This window comes from Jaculus jaculus, chromosome 2 (genome assembly GCF_020740685.1).
Source record: "Jaculus jaculus isolate mJacJac1 chromosome 2, mJacJac1.mat.Y.cur, whole genome shotgun sequence".
Classification (NCBI taxonomy): Eukaryota; Metazoa; Chordata; class Mammalia; order Rodentia; family Dipodidae; genus Jaculus; species Jaculus jaculus.
The window spans coordinates 114,985,191-114,999,717 of record NC_059103.1 but is presented as its reverse complement, the minus strand read 5'-3'; the positions used below and the strand labels follow the sequence as shown (position 1 = coordinate 114,999,717).

Genomic DNA, 14,527 nt, shown 5'->3' with positions numbered 1-14,527 from the left:
GAACTCAGCTAGCGCAACTGAGGAAAAACCAAATTCAATAAAACCCATGATGATGCAGTCCACAGATGAGGCAAATATGGACAGCAGGTGTCTGGTTCTCATCCACTACTCAGAGCTGTGAGGGGTGAAGTTCTCATTTTCTTGGGGCAGGAAAGACTGAGGGGAGTATGAGGCAGGGACTCCTCTCTTGGGGAGTTGAGAAACACAGGATGGGTTCCTATACCCCCAGTGTTATTGCTAACTCTGTGTTTCTGGATGAGGCTAACAAAGATGGGTACCAATGGTTTGGAAAATTTCTAGAATTACTGCCCCATGTAGGAAGTTTCATTGTGTAGAGTTTCATTCAAAGTGTAGAAACAATTACTATGGTTGGCACCAAGCTTGGGCTGGGACAGAACAGATTTCAACTGTGCACTTAGGACCTCAGAACTTCCCAGCTTGCTAGCAATGTGGGCTTTCTCCAGTCATAATATATATTTCCAGTGATGGAAACATGTGGACTAAATAATCACATTGTATCAGTTACTTTTTCTTTGTTGGGACAAAATACCTGACCCGAAGCAATGGAGGGAATGCATGAATTTACTTTGGCTTACATTTTCACAGAGTAGAGTCTGTCATGGAGGAGAAAGCAGGGCAGGAGCAGGAAGCCCGCATTACGTCTTCACATTAGCAGGAAGGAAGTAGGGATAAACACAGGTGGAATGCTCAGGTGATGTTCCCCCTTTTTATAGCCCATGGGATTGGTGCCAACCACCATTAGGATGGGTCCTCCCACCTCAACTGTTAATCTAGGAAATCCCTCAGGGAAACTACCAGAGATTTGTTTCCATGGTAACTCTAAATCCTGTCAAGTTGACAACCAGAGATTAATTCTCTCTCTCTCTCAATCTCTCTCTCTCTCTTACACACACACATATACACATACACACTATAGGTTATTTTGCTAAATTTCCATAGTGAATTTGTTTGAAAAGAGGGGAAACAGCAGAAGGCAGAGGCATCTTGTCCCTTCTTCCCAGCTATTACACAAGTTTGGTCAAGCCTGAATCACATTTAGAATTTCACACAGTGCTTATGGTTTTCCAGGCTTTTCAGTATAGAAGGAAGCACACTGTGGGAATGGCTGTTGCATGCCTACTCACCATGTTCACTGCAAAGCTGTTTCACTTTTACATGGTCCTTTAATTATAGCAAGCAACCTCATGCCCTCATGCCCAGGCTCATGACCTTATCAATTCTTTCATTGCTCCTTTCTGGTAGTGTTGAGGTCAGTTTCTTGTTGCTGAACAAACACTTGTGGGAGGAAAGTTTTTTTTTTTTTTTTTTTTTTTTTTTTTTTGGTTTACAGACTAGAGGGGAAGTTCCATGATGTGACATGAGCAGAGAGTGGACATTATCATCTGGCCAACATCAGGTGAAGAAAAGCAGCAGAAGAATGTAACAGACACTGGGAAGGGGAAACTGGCTAGAACACCCATAAGCCCATTCCCCCCCAAAACACTCCTCACCTGGAAACTCCAATTTCTAAATTGCCACCCATAGCATTCAGTACACATGAGTGCATGGGGGACACTAATTCAAACCACCATAGGTAGCCAAAGGTATCATAGATAACAATGCACAGTGAATTCTCATATTTGTATAAAACACTGGAGACTCATGAAAATCATGGCTTAGTAAGTCTCCTATGTACTTAGTCTTTCCAAGAAGGATGATTTTCTGATTCTGGGGAAAGAAATGGAAAGGGCCAGACCTGGGCATGCAGCCTGTGGCTCCAACCATAGACAGAGGTAGGAGGAAATGCCTTGGGCTTAGTTATCTATTTCTCCTCACCACACAAATATATAGCTGGAACTGAGAGAACAAAGAAGTGTGCAGAAGGAATTTGGTCTGAGGATGAGCTCAAGTCAGTTTCTTATTTGTTATACAGTGTTTCAGTCATCTCCTTGTGTTGGACAAACACCCTACCAGAAACAGCTTATAGGAAGAATGGGTTTTAGAATCAGGCTTATAGAATCCAGGGGAACACCATCAATGGCAGAAAAAGCTGGTTTATTTCCATAGATCATAACAGAGAGTCAACACCAAACAGCCAATGAATATTACACAAAACTGAACACAGTCAGAGCTCAAGCTGCTCTCTCCATATCTTAAGGTGGAACTTAGCTACCTCTTCCCCAGTAGGGATATTCTCACTGGAGACTCAAGTTTTAAGCCTGAGTCTTTGGGGCCATATATTCAAACTACTCCATATAGCAATGATAAAATTTGCAAACTTTTCTTAAGGGTATAAAAATTACAAACTGAACACAGGTATCTCTTGGCATCTATAGGGTATTGATTTCAGACATCTTGGTAACTGATTATCTTAGGAGAATGGAAAGAAAAGGTTCAGTCATTTACTTATAACAATTTCTTGGTAACTATCCTCACATCTACCACCTTTAAAAATTTTTTCTTTTTTGGGCTGGAGAGATGGCTTAGCGGTTAAGCGCTTGCCTGTGAAGCCTAAGGACCCCGGTTTGAGGCTCGGTTCCCCAGGTCCCACGTTAGCCAGATGCACAAGGGGGCACACGCGTCTAGAGTTCGTTTGCAGAGGCTGGAAGCCCTGAGGCGCCCATTCTCTCTCTCCTTCTATCTGTCTCTCTGTGTCTGTCGCTCTCAAATTAAAAAAAAAAAAATAAAAGAAAAAGAAATTAAAATTTTTTTTTCTTTTTAAAAATGTTTATTATTATTATTATTAACAAGATGTTTCATATAGATACATCATATGTTGGTACCCTCTTTTCCTTCATCCCTGCCCCCATTCTGTTGGGTATGCTCCTCAATGGGGTTGCAGGAATTTCTCATGGGGTTGTAGTTTATGTGTTGTGGGAGCAGCAGTTATTCTTGGGGGTAGGGAATGCCTCTGGACATGATGTCTCAACCTGTGGCTCTTACAATCTTTCCGCCCCCTCTTCTGCAAAATCCCTTGAGCCTTGGTGGGTGAGTTTTAAGTCCGCTTCAGTGATGAGTTCTAAGGAGCCTCTGGATCTCTGCTTTGGTTAAGTGTTGAGAATCCTCAAGATCTGTCTCCTTCAACCTGGCACTGATTATCAGGTTCAGCATGGAAGCAGCACTCTTGCTCATCTCCACATTCCTCTGTTGATTCAGCTGTGGCTTGGCTGAAGTGTGAGGGGTAGTTTATCTCCTTTCTTCTCACTAGCTTCTGAAAAAGAAGAATAGATTTGGGACTAGGAAACTTGGAGAACCCCAAGAAACCCTTTTTTGGGCTTCAATGAAGAGTCCAGAACAGAACCAGAAGCCAAATGGCTGTTCTTTTTTTAAATTTTTTGATGTATTTATTTATTTAACAGAGAAAGAGGGAGAAAGAGGAGAGAGAGAGAGAGTTAGAGAGAGAGAGAGAGAGGGAAAGAAGATGAGAGAGAGAGAGAGAATGGGTGTGCCAGGGCCACCAGCCACTGCAAATGAAGTCCAGATGCATGCATGCCCCCTCTTGTGCATCTAGCTAACGTGGGTCCTGGGGAATTGAACCTGGGTCCTCTGGCTTTGCAGGCAAATGCCTTAATCACTAAGCCATCCCTCCATCCCCCAAAGGGCTGCTCTTGAGTCAATTACTCAACTTGGAACCATCCAGATTTGGAGTCAACTGATGCTGAGATCATTCTATGAAGCCTTCAGATGAAATGTAGCTTGTTTCTGGAGAAATTTATGTAGAGGATAGACAACTGTAGACTTTTATCTTTTTCTTCTTTTGTGTGAGGCAGGGCCTTACTCTAGACCAAGCTGGCCTAGAATTCACTATGTAGTCTCAGGTTGGCCTTGAACTCACAATGATTTTGTCCCAAGGAGTTGATTATCACTCTCATCTCATCATATGTTTATGGATTGCACTTGATCTTATTTGGCCAAGTTTAGCCTAAGATCTTATTGGAGTTTTTTTGTTATTTTTTTTTTCTTTTTTGGAGATAGGGTCTCTCTGTAGCTCAGGTTGACCTGGAATTCATGATGTAGTCTCAAGGTGTCCTCAAACTCATGGCAATCTTCCTACCTCTGCCTCCTGAGTACTGACTGGGATTAAAGGCGTGCACCACCACTCCTGGATAGAGGGTTTTGTTGCATTCTAACTTACTAAATAGTTCTTAGACCCTGAATTAGTTTCTTTCCTCACTGCTGTGATTAAATGCCAAATAAGAAGCAACTTAAGGGAGGAAGGATTTATTTTGGCTTACAGTTTAAAGATATAGTTTATCAGAGTGGGGAGGCTGGAGTTCATGGCATTCATGGTGGTGGGAATAAGTGTCTAAAATTCCTCATGTCTTTGTGGCCCAGAAAGCAGCAAGACTAGGGCAGAATGTGGCTCTGGACTATAGTCCTCAAGGTCTGCCTCACAGTGATCTACTTCCTCTAGCTAGGGCCTGTTACTTAAAGGTTCCATAACCTCCCCAAACAGTGCCACCAACTGCAGGCCAAGTGTTCAAAACCTGAGCCTGTGGGTTGTCTAAACCATAACTAAACTGTCCTTATTCCCAACTAGTCCCCCTTCTAGTTTGTTTAATTTATTCATTGACTCACTGTGTTTGGTTATGACTGCCTGCATGGGCAGGTGAGTGGGGAGGGTTATTTATCTGAGTACAGGCAACCTACCAGAAGCTGTACTCTGAAGAAAGTAAGACCTGGCTCTGTAAGAGTAGGGTTAGCTCATGTTTCTTAGCATCTGTCACATGGCACTCATGGGATTTAGCACTTTTGCCAAGAACATCCTTCAACATCTTCACACAACTCAGCAAGGTAAGTACCATTGTACATTGACTGCTGGAGTGATTGGTAGGTTTACGTGTCTTCTATTGCTCATTAGTTGTGTGACTGTGAAGAACTCTGCAACCTCTTTATTTTTTTTAAAAATTAAAAAAAACTTCATTTGAGAGAGAGAGAGAAAGAGAGAGAGAAAGAGAGAGAGAGAGAGAGAGAGAGAGAGAGAGAGAGAGAAAGAAAAAATGAGACAGACACAGAGGGAATGGGTATGGGCATGCCTGCAGCCACTGCAAACTCCAGCAGCATTTTGGGGTAGAGTGGAGGAGGTAGGCATATGAAATTCACACAGTGGTGTCTGACCCACAGTAAGCACTAGATAAATATGAGCTATTTCTCTCTCTCTCTCTCTCTTTTTTGAGGTAGGGTCTCACTCTAACCCAGGCTGACTTGGAATTCACTATGGAGTCTCAGGGTGGCCTTGAACTCACAGCCATCCTCCTACCTCTGCCTCCCCAGTGCTGGGATTAAAGGCGTGCGCCACCACACCAGGCCAAATATGAGCTATTTTTGCTCATGACCAACCTGCTGTGTTCAGGTAGCAGTTGCTAGCTCTCGACCTTGGGAAAATTACTAGCATTTCTGAACTACAGAATCATATTTAAAAAGCCTTACAGTGTTGTCAAAAGATGATACTTAGTATAAAATCAGACAATGATGCATCATGATAATTGAGTTTATTATGAATTAGTACCTAATCATTATATATCCTCATTATTAATCCAATTTAATTTTTCTTGAAACTTCTATCAATATTTATTAGCAAAGGAGATTGTAATTGCTCAAGGACTTACTCACTTGATTCTGTCATAAATTGTCTAAGCCTTCTTTTGTGAAGATCTAAAGGAAACACAATCCCACTCTTACCTGCTGGCCTCTGACACATGCTATAAATTTTGATCATGGAGTAGGAAGGACTTTTTTAGAAAATAATTTATTTATTTATTTTTGAGAGAAAGAGAGAGGGAGAGAGAGAGAGGGTGTGTAGAGTGAGTGCGAATGGGCATGCCAGGGCCTCCAGCCACTGCAAATGGACTCCAGAAGCACCTTGTGCATCTGGCTTTATGTGGGTACTGGGTGCTTTGGCTTTGCAGTCAAGTGCCTTAACATTTTCAGCTTAGAAAGGCTTTTTGATTGGATAAGATATAGAATGACCATTTTGTATAACAGACTTAAGTTCAATAGCTTCCTTGTATGTCTTATCACAGCAACAGGCATTCGACAGCGGCTTCCTTTCCTTTACAACACCTTTCTTCTTTTCCTACCTTCATCCCTCCCTCCCTCCCTCCTCCTCTTCTTTCTCTCTCTCTCTCTCTTTTTTTTTTTTTTTTTTTCCGAGGTACTCTCACCTTAGCCCAGACTGACCTGGAACTCACTCTGTAGTCCCAGAAAGGCTTCAGACTCACAGCATGTACCACCACACCCAGCTACAACAACTTAATTTTTTTTAAATTTGTATATAACAGCACTTTTTTTTCGAGGTAGGGTCTTGCTGTAGCCCAGGCTGACTAGGAATTCACAGTATAGTCTCAGGCTGGCCTTGGACTTACAGCGATCCTCCTACCTCAGCCTCCCAAGTGCTGGGATTAAAGGTATATGCCGCCATGTCTGGCACAGGTTATACACTTTTACTCCAACTCCCATTACTCTGGGGACCCTCCTCTGTGGGGTTACGGTAATCACTGTGATGTCATGAAGGCCAGTCAGTCCCTATGGGATAGCAGCGAACTGAGCCTCAGGGTATTCCTACCCACTCTGTGGCTCTTACAATCTTTCTGCTCCCCCTTCTGCAATGTTCCCTGGGTCGTGGCAGGCCTGTACAATAGTCTTTTAAGGGCTGGGTAGTCATCCCCATTATAGGACAAGATAGCTGGGGCTCCTACTCCTAAAGAATAATTGGGAAATTGTCAGAATTCTTTCAAAAATATTTTTATTTATGTATTTGCAAGGAGAGAGAGAGAGAGAGAGAGAGGGAGAGAGAGGAAGGGAAAGAGAGAAGGGTGCACCAGGGTCTCCAGCCACTGCAAACAAACTCCAGATGCATGCTCTACTGTACATCTGGCTTTATGTGGGTACTGGGGAATTGAACTCAGGTTGTTAGGCTTTGCAGGCAAGCACCTTACCTGCTGAGCCATTTCTCTAGCCCCAGTTTTGTTTTTCTGTTGCACAATCCACACCACCTTATGTAACATTGCTTCAAATCAGAATGTTGTTTTGGGGGTTCATTTCAATAGTTGTATGAAGGTGATATGTTATTTAACTCAGTGCTTACTGTCACCCCATGTGGTAGATAGTGCTTACATTTCACAGATAAAAAGCTAAGCCCCAAACTTGGAACACTGCAATGCAGTTCTGACATTTACCACTGAGTTAGTGCAAACCCCACAGGTTAAGAGCAGAGAGTCTAACAACATGACCCTCACTTCAGATGCTAGCCACAGATTTGAGGGTCCATAGGCCAGGCATGCATCTGACTATGCATGCTGCTATATATGTTACAAATTCAAGAGTTCCTTCAACCCTTGCAAATTCAATAATTCACAAGAACAATTTGCAAGATAGCCTACTTATGGTAACAGTTATTTTTTTCTCAAATTTTTATCAACAACTTCCATGATCATAAAAAATATCCCATGGTAATACCCTCCCTCCCCTCACTTTCCCCTTTGAAACTCCATCATATCCCCTCCCCATCTCAATCAGTCTCTCTTTTATTTTGATGTCATGATCTTTTCCTCCTCTTATGGTGGTCTTATGCAGGTAGTGTCAGGCACTGTGAGGTCATGGATATCCAGGCCATTTTGTGTCTGGGGGGAGCATGTTGTAAGGAGTCCTACCCTTCCTTTGGCTCTTACATTCTTTCCACCACCTCTTCCACATTAGACCCTGAGCCTTGGAAGGTGTGATAGAGATATTGCAGTACTGAGCACTCCGGTCACTTCTTTTCAGCACCATGATAACTTCTGAGTTGTTATGGTAACAGTGTTATTGTAAAGGATAATAGAGGCTGAGGTCTGAAGGGCCCCGAACATACGCCTTCCATAGTCTTTGCACAGGAAATCAGGACAGAGCCCTCTCATAGCACTCTATAGTCTCGCCAGTCAGGATGCTCACTCTAGCTTCAGTAGCCAGACTTTTGTTTTCCGAGGTAGGGTCTCACTCTAGCTCAGGCTGACTTGGAATTCACTATGTAGTCTCAGGGTGGCCACGAACTTACAGCGATCCTCCTACCTCTGCCTCTCAAGTGCTGGGATTAAAGGCATGTGCCATCATACCTGGCTCAAACTTTATTTTGTTTTATTTATTTATTTGAGAGAGAGAGAGAGAGAGAGAGAGAGAGAGAATGGGCAAACTAACTCTAGATGCATGCACCACTTAGTGCATCTGGCTTTATGTGGGTACTAGGGAATTGAACTTGGGTCTTTAGGCTTTGCAGGCAAGCACCTTAACTGCTGAACTATCTCTCCAGCCCAAGTGTTCAAAGTTATTTATTTATTTTTTAAATATGGCTTCACGAATTTACATGTCATCCTTGCAGAGGGGCCATGCTGATCTCTGTATCATTCCAATTTTTTAGTATATGTGCTGCCTAAGTGAGCATGTGTCCAAAGTTTTATTGGACTTTTTAGTTTTCTTTTTTTTTTGGGTGAAGGTACCAGGGCCCTCACATGTGATAGGTAAGTGCTCTGTCACAGAGCTATATCCCTTATTGGTCTTTCATTGATTCACTTAAGCTCTGGCCCTGCTTCCCTCACTGGAGACTGGATGGATGCCCCTTGGCTCAGGTTGGCTCTTCTGGTTTGATTAGCCCCATCCTAGCATAAACTCAGATGTAGAATACAGAGTCACTATGTATTTCTAAGACACTTCTAACTATGGGAAGTGTGATAGTTAAGGTGTTGTCAACTTGCTCTGTTTAGTAATCCACAGAAATCCCTTTCCAGTGGGTCTCCGAGGTTGCTTCCAGGAAGGATCAACTAAAGGAGGAAGTCCTTCTCCCAGAGTGGGCACCCCTCTCAGAGGGGGCCTTCATATAAGGGTGAAGAGAGCCCCTTCCTCCCTTCCACTTGGCTGCCAGAGCTGCTCATTGCCTTCCAGTGTGGACTGAAGACCAGCGCAGACTGAAGACCAGCATCAACTGAAGACCTGCGTGGATCGAAACCCAGCAGCTCCTCAGGAAGCCTCCAGGCTTTCCGGCACCATCTGCAGTGCCTGGTCGGGACTGCTGAGGCATCTGGCCATGTGGACTGAGCAGCTACCAGGTTCCTTGATTCTCGGGCCTGCAACTGCTATTGGACTACCATAAGCTAATCCAATAAATTCCCTTTTTAAAATAATTCATTCTAGCAGTTCTCTTCCTCTAGAGAACCCTGATTAATACAGGAACTTTCTCCTAGGAACCTGGGACAAAAACCTATCCTTCACAATGCAACACAAGTTTGACTAGGACAAAGATCCACCAATGTTTTTTAAGTGGATGGGAGACAGTTTAGAGGCAGCAGAACCCCAAAGATACATTGAAAGTAAGTAGCTCGAGGTGAGAAATGTCCTTGATCCTGTGGGGGGAGAAGCTGGATCCTCCTCATCTCTCTCTGCCTAAAGGAGTTCTGCAACCTCCACTGTGCTAGAGGCCAGAAACTCCAGAAGGGCTGGGTCTCCTCATCTCTCCTTCCCTAAAGGAGTTCCCCCTCGCCTACAAGAGATAAATAAGGGTTTAATCCCTTTCCTGAAAATCTGGTGGTTCCTGGATACCTGGGATGGGGGATAGACTGGTCAACTCAGCCTCATCCAATAAATTCCCATAAAAGACCCTAATCTGGATGTCTTGGTGGGCTTTCTCATTTCTTGAAACCCCTCCTGCTTTCTAGAAGTAGCCTGGCCTTCTTCCTTTTTCTTTTTTTTAATGCTCTATGAGATCTATCATAAAAAATCTTTCTAAACTTAACCCTCCATGGTCTGTGAATGTCATTTGTCCAATTCATAAGACAAGAACCTGGAGGCCACTGACTCTGGCAGTTCACAGTGGCTGTGAACTCTTGGTACCTAACTTCTGACCACCTAAGAGCTGGGAAAAGCTCCATGGTATCTGAAGCATGGATGAAGGAATAAGGAAATGAAGGTGAAGGAAATTTTGAAGGATTTGAACCAGGATTTCTAAGGTCTTTTCTAGGACAATGAATTTTGGTCCTCTGAAAGTTCCATCCTATGAAGAATTCTGAATCTGGGCTGGAGGTATGACTTAAGGCGTTTGCCTGCAAAGCCAAAGGACCCAGGTTCGATTCCCCAGGACCCATGTTAGCCAGATGCACAAGGGGGCGTACATGTCTGGAGTTTGTTTACAGAGGTTGGAGGCCCTGGCACACCCATTCTCTCATTCTCTCTCCCTCTTTCTCTTTGTCAAATAAATAAGTAAATAAAAATAAAATATTAAAAAAAAAGAATTCCGAATCTGCTGGTCTGAATCCACATGCTCACCAGGCTTGTATGTCTTGTGGTAGGGATGGTGGCTCTATTGCTTCAGAGTGGCAGACATCTTGCCTGTGGCACACTCGCCATGGGGCATCTAACAACTATTGAGTGAATGCCTATTTTAGACTAGGCATTTTTCCAGCTGTTGCAGATTCAAAGTATACAAAATTCCCTGCCTTTCTGGAGCTTCCCCTCCAATGGGGAAAAACAGACAATAAGCAAGTAAATGGGTAAAGATATGCTGGTCAGGTGGCAGTAAACACTTGGAAGCAAAGTAAATTGAATGCTCAGACCCTGTTGTGGCTCCGCTGTAGGGTGGGCCGGGGAGGCTTGAGCAAGCAGCGGATGCTGGGGCAGAGTTTGTAATTTGTTGTTGCTGCTGCATGCCCTCTGGCTTAGAAAAAAAAAAAAAAAGCTGCCCCTGAATGTTTAGCAAGTCTGCTTGGCCTTTTGATTCTGCAGTGATTAAATGCCAGGCTATTGGGAATTAGTTTTATTCTAATTCAAGGTTAAATGTAGAAAAGACCTCCCACTTCTTTCATCTATCAAAATTCAACTATGGATCTTTAAAGGGTGTCAGCTCCCCTTCGAAACCTCTCCCGACCTCCTTCCACCCTGCCTGATTTCATCCTCCTTTCTCTGCTTTCCCAGCATTTAGCTCAGAGCCCCCGAGCATCAAGTTGCATTCTAGCTCATATGGAATTGCATTCTTACAGGCTCTGTTTTACCAATAAAACATAATTTCCTTGGAGTCCAGAGGCTCTTTTGCATGTTATTCTCGCTGTAATCATCTCCTCCTTCCATGCCAAAGAACTTCCGAATGCTTGGTACGTAGTAGCTGTTCAATTAGCTATTGATTGAGAGAAAGACACCTGTGAGCATGCTTATCAGTACCGATATCTGATTTGCATTATGCAAGTTTTTTATCTAATTCTCACTGGCTTCCCAGATGAATGAACTTTTCACCAGTTTCCTTAGGACATTAGTCGTGACCGTTTCCTAGGAAAACATTCCGAAGCTAAGACTTTTTTTTTTTTTTTAAAGCAGTTTTTATTTATTTATTTGAGACAGAGAAAAAGAGAAAGAGAGAGAGAGAAAGACGGTGGACACACCAGGGCCTCCAGCCACTGCAAATGAACTCCAGATACATGCACCACCTTGTGCATCTGGCTTACGTGGGTACTGGTGAATCAAACCTGGGTCCTTAGGCTTTACAGGCAAGTGATTAACTGCTAAGCCATCTCTCCAGTCTCAAAGCTAAAGGCTTTGTAATGAACTAACAATATACTTATTGTTTTTTTTCTCTTTTTCTTGCAAAGGAATATACAGGCAATGTACAAAGCTGAGACAACGTCAATGAGCGCAAGGACAGTGAAACTCCCTCCTTCATTCAGAAGGTGTCTGTGCAGGGTTATTATTCCATCCAAAGCACCAGGCATGACAATAAATGGCATAGGCAAGTCCTACTTTCATAGAGACATCCAATGGGTAATTATGACTTACATAGCTAATTACAAATTAGAATTTCCATAATTATTGCATAGAGTGTGAACAATTTTTTTTTTTTTTTTGAGGCAGGGTCTCTTACCCAGGCCGACCTGGAACTTACTTTGTAGCCCACACTGGATTTGAACTCATGATGATTTTCTTACCTTGGTCTCCTGAGTGCTGGGATTATACTTGTGAACAACTATGCCTTGCTACATAGTTTTTTATTTTTTATTTTTTTCTTTATTAGTTATGTACATACTCAGTGTATAAACAGCCATGTTGGTACAATGAATGGGGGAAGCCATCAGTTATGGGGAAGAGGCAATGTCTCTGTGCATAATGTTCTAACTTGTGGCTTTAGCCATCTTTCTACCCCCTCTTCCACGAATTTCCCTGAGCCATGTTGGGTTTGTTTTAGGTCCACTTCAGTGATAGGTCTTGGGAGCCTCTGTGTCTCTGGATATCTGGTTTGGTAGGAATTGAGTGTTCTCTGTGTCTATCTCCTTCACCCTTGTTCACCAAGAAAGTAGCACTCTTGCTCATTTCCCCAATTACTCTATGGTGGAGAGTGAAGTCAGCACTGGATAAATGGGATAACCTTTATTATTTTAGAGAGAATTTAATAGGTGTAGGCCCTCTTGTAGCCCAAGATGGGTGGGAGCTTGATATTGGACAGCGAACTCATTTCTTGGATATGGTTCTGACTTGTTTCCCAGCTCCAGCTATGGGTTCCGTTCCACTGAGAGGATCCGTTAGCCAATTCAAGAGCAGTTGGTTTCCCACCATGGCTGTGTGCCACTATTGCACTTGTGTGGGCATCATGTCAGGTTGTTTGCTGCTGAGTAGTTTAGACCATGAGTTGCTTGGACAGATGTTGGCTGTTTTCCCTCAGTCACTCATGTAGCACCTTCTTGCACTAGACAAGCTAACTGGGGACTGATTCTCTTCCAGATTCCAGCCAGGTCTCTCCATGTTCTGTACCAACAACATATGGCGTCTTTGGCAGTAGGGTCTTACAATTAACCCTTGGTGAGTTATTGAGTCCTCTGATAGAAATCTATCTTCTTTTGGAAAACCTTGTAGGTCTCCCTGATCAACAGCTCATTGTGGATGTTAACCACATCTTGGTACTGGAGGTTACAGGCCAGTGCCAAGGGAAAAGGAGGAAGAAAAAGATAGGTAATATACAAGAGAAAGACAGAAGAGAGAGAGAGAGAGAGAGAGAGAGAGAGAGAGAGAGAGGAGAGAGGCTGTCTTAACAATGCTCCAAACTTTCATACAGTGATACATTGATTGTTAGCTTATGGCATGTTATGGGCAGTGGAATTTTCCTATGAGGAGGGTCTGCACAGCTCCAAGCTTTGCGCATGGCTAAGCTGTGTCCAAGCTCCACCCAAAGACGGCCACTTCCTCTGCTGCTGCTGCACATGAGCAGACTAACATCAGTGGATACTTTTTTCCGCTTAAAAAGCAGTTAGCCTGAAGCATGTGTTTTTGCTGGTGTGTAGTCAATTCATAGGCATGGATCTTTAATGAGCTCTGCTGTGAAGTAGATAATGAATGAAAACTGTAATCCGTGGTAGGCCGAAGAAACATTTTGCCAAGGTGGATGTCAGGACTATTGGATGGCTGCAGTCCTTAAGCCATAAAGTGAGGGAATGACTAATAGGCCGTCTTCCTTATATTTATGTTAATTGATTCTTCAGTCTGGCCATCTTGTCTTGCTGTCCCATGGAGAAAGGCATTTAAGAAGAATCCTGGCCTAAGAATGTCAGGAGCACAAGGAGAGAAGAAGGTCAAACATGACCAGTGTCACTAATGAGATTACAAAGGGGTCGTGGCCCCTGGCCCCTGGGAGGGGCTGTAGCAAGCAGGGACCACTCGGGAGCCCCTTGCAGTAGGCAAGAGAGTAAGGCACTGTGCCAGGGCAGCTGGCTGCATTGCAGCCTGCCCAGCTTCTACAGGAGGGTGGAAGATGCTGTGGGGGGCTTAATCCCCTCTCTGATGGGGGCAGTGTGACAGATAACTAATAAAATGTCATATGGGGAGATAGCTCATTTAGCAAAGTGCTTGCCTTGCAGAACAAGGACCTGAGTTTGATCCCCAGATCCCATGTTAAAGAAGAGCTGTACATAAGGGCTTATAATCACAGTGCTAAGCAGCAGAGACAGGCAAATGCTTGGGGCTCGCTGGCCAGCCCTTCTAGGCTACTTGGCAAATTTTAGACTAGTGGAAAACCTTGACTCAAAAACTGTGCATGTGCTGGGCGTGGTGGTGCACACCTTTAATCTCAGCACTCTGGAAGTAGAGGTAGGAGGTTCACTGTGTGTTCGAGGCCACCCTGAGACTACATAGTGAATTCCTGGTCAGCCTGGGCTAGAATGAGACCCTATCTTGAAAAACTGAAGGAAAAAAAAAAGTAGATGATACCTGAGGGAACACCACCTGAAGTTGTTCTCTGATTTCCACATGTACACAAGTGCGTGCAAACCTGGACACACACACACACACACACACACACACACACACACACACACACACCATATGATTCTACTTGGTCCAAGTCTTAAACAGGTAAATCTGTTGTGTCTTTCATAGCTAACAGGCCTATGAAGTTTATTTTATTTTATTTTATTTTATTTTATTTTATTTTATTTTATTTTATTTTATTTTATTTTATTTTATTTTATTTTATTTTATTTTATTTTATTATTGTGATGTGGAGGGGACAGCGAGATCTGGGGAAAAGCTG

The 14,527-nt window shown here is 43.4% G+C and overlaps 1 non-coding gene across 1 annotated transcript; it reads right to left on the bottom strand.

Moving 5' to 3' along the window:
• Nucleotides 1-8,314: 8,314 nt before the first annotated feature.
• On the bottom strand, nt 8,315-8,416 carry LOC123459068. The gene has a single exon (XR_006635995.1). It is a non-coding gene; the product is annotated as a U6 spliceosomal RNA (small nuclear RNA).
• Nucleotides 8,417-14,527: the final 6,111 nt, after the last annotated feature.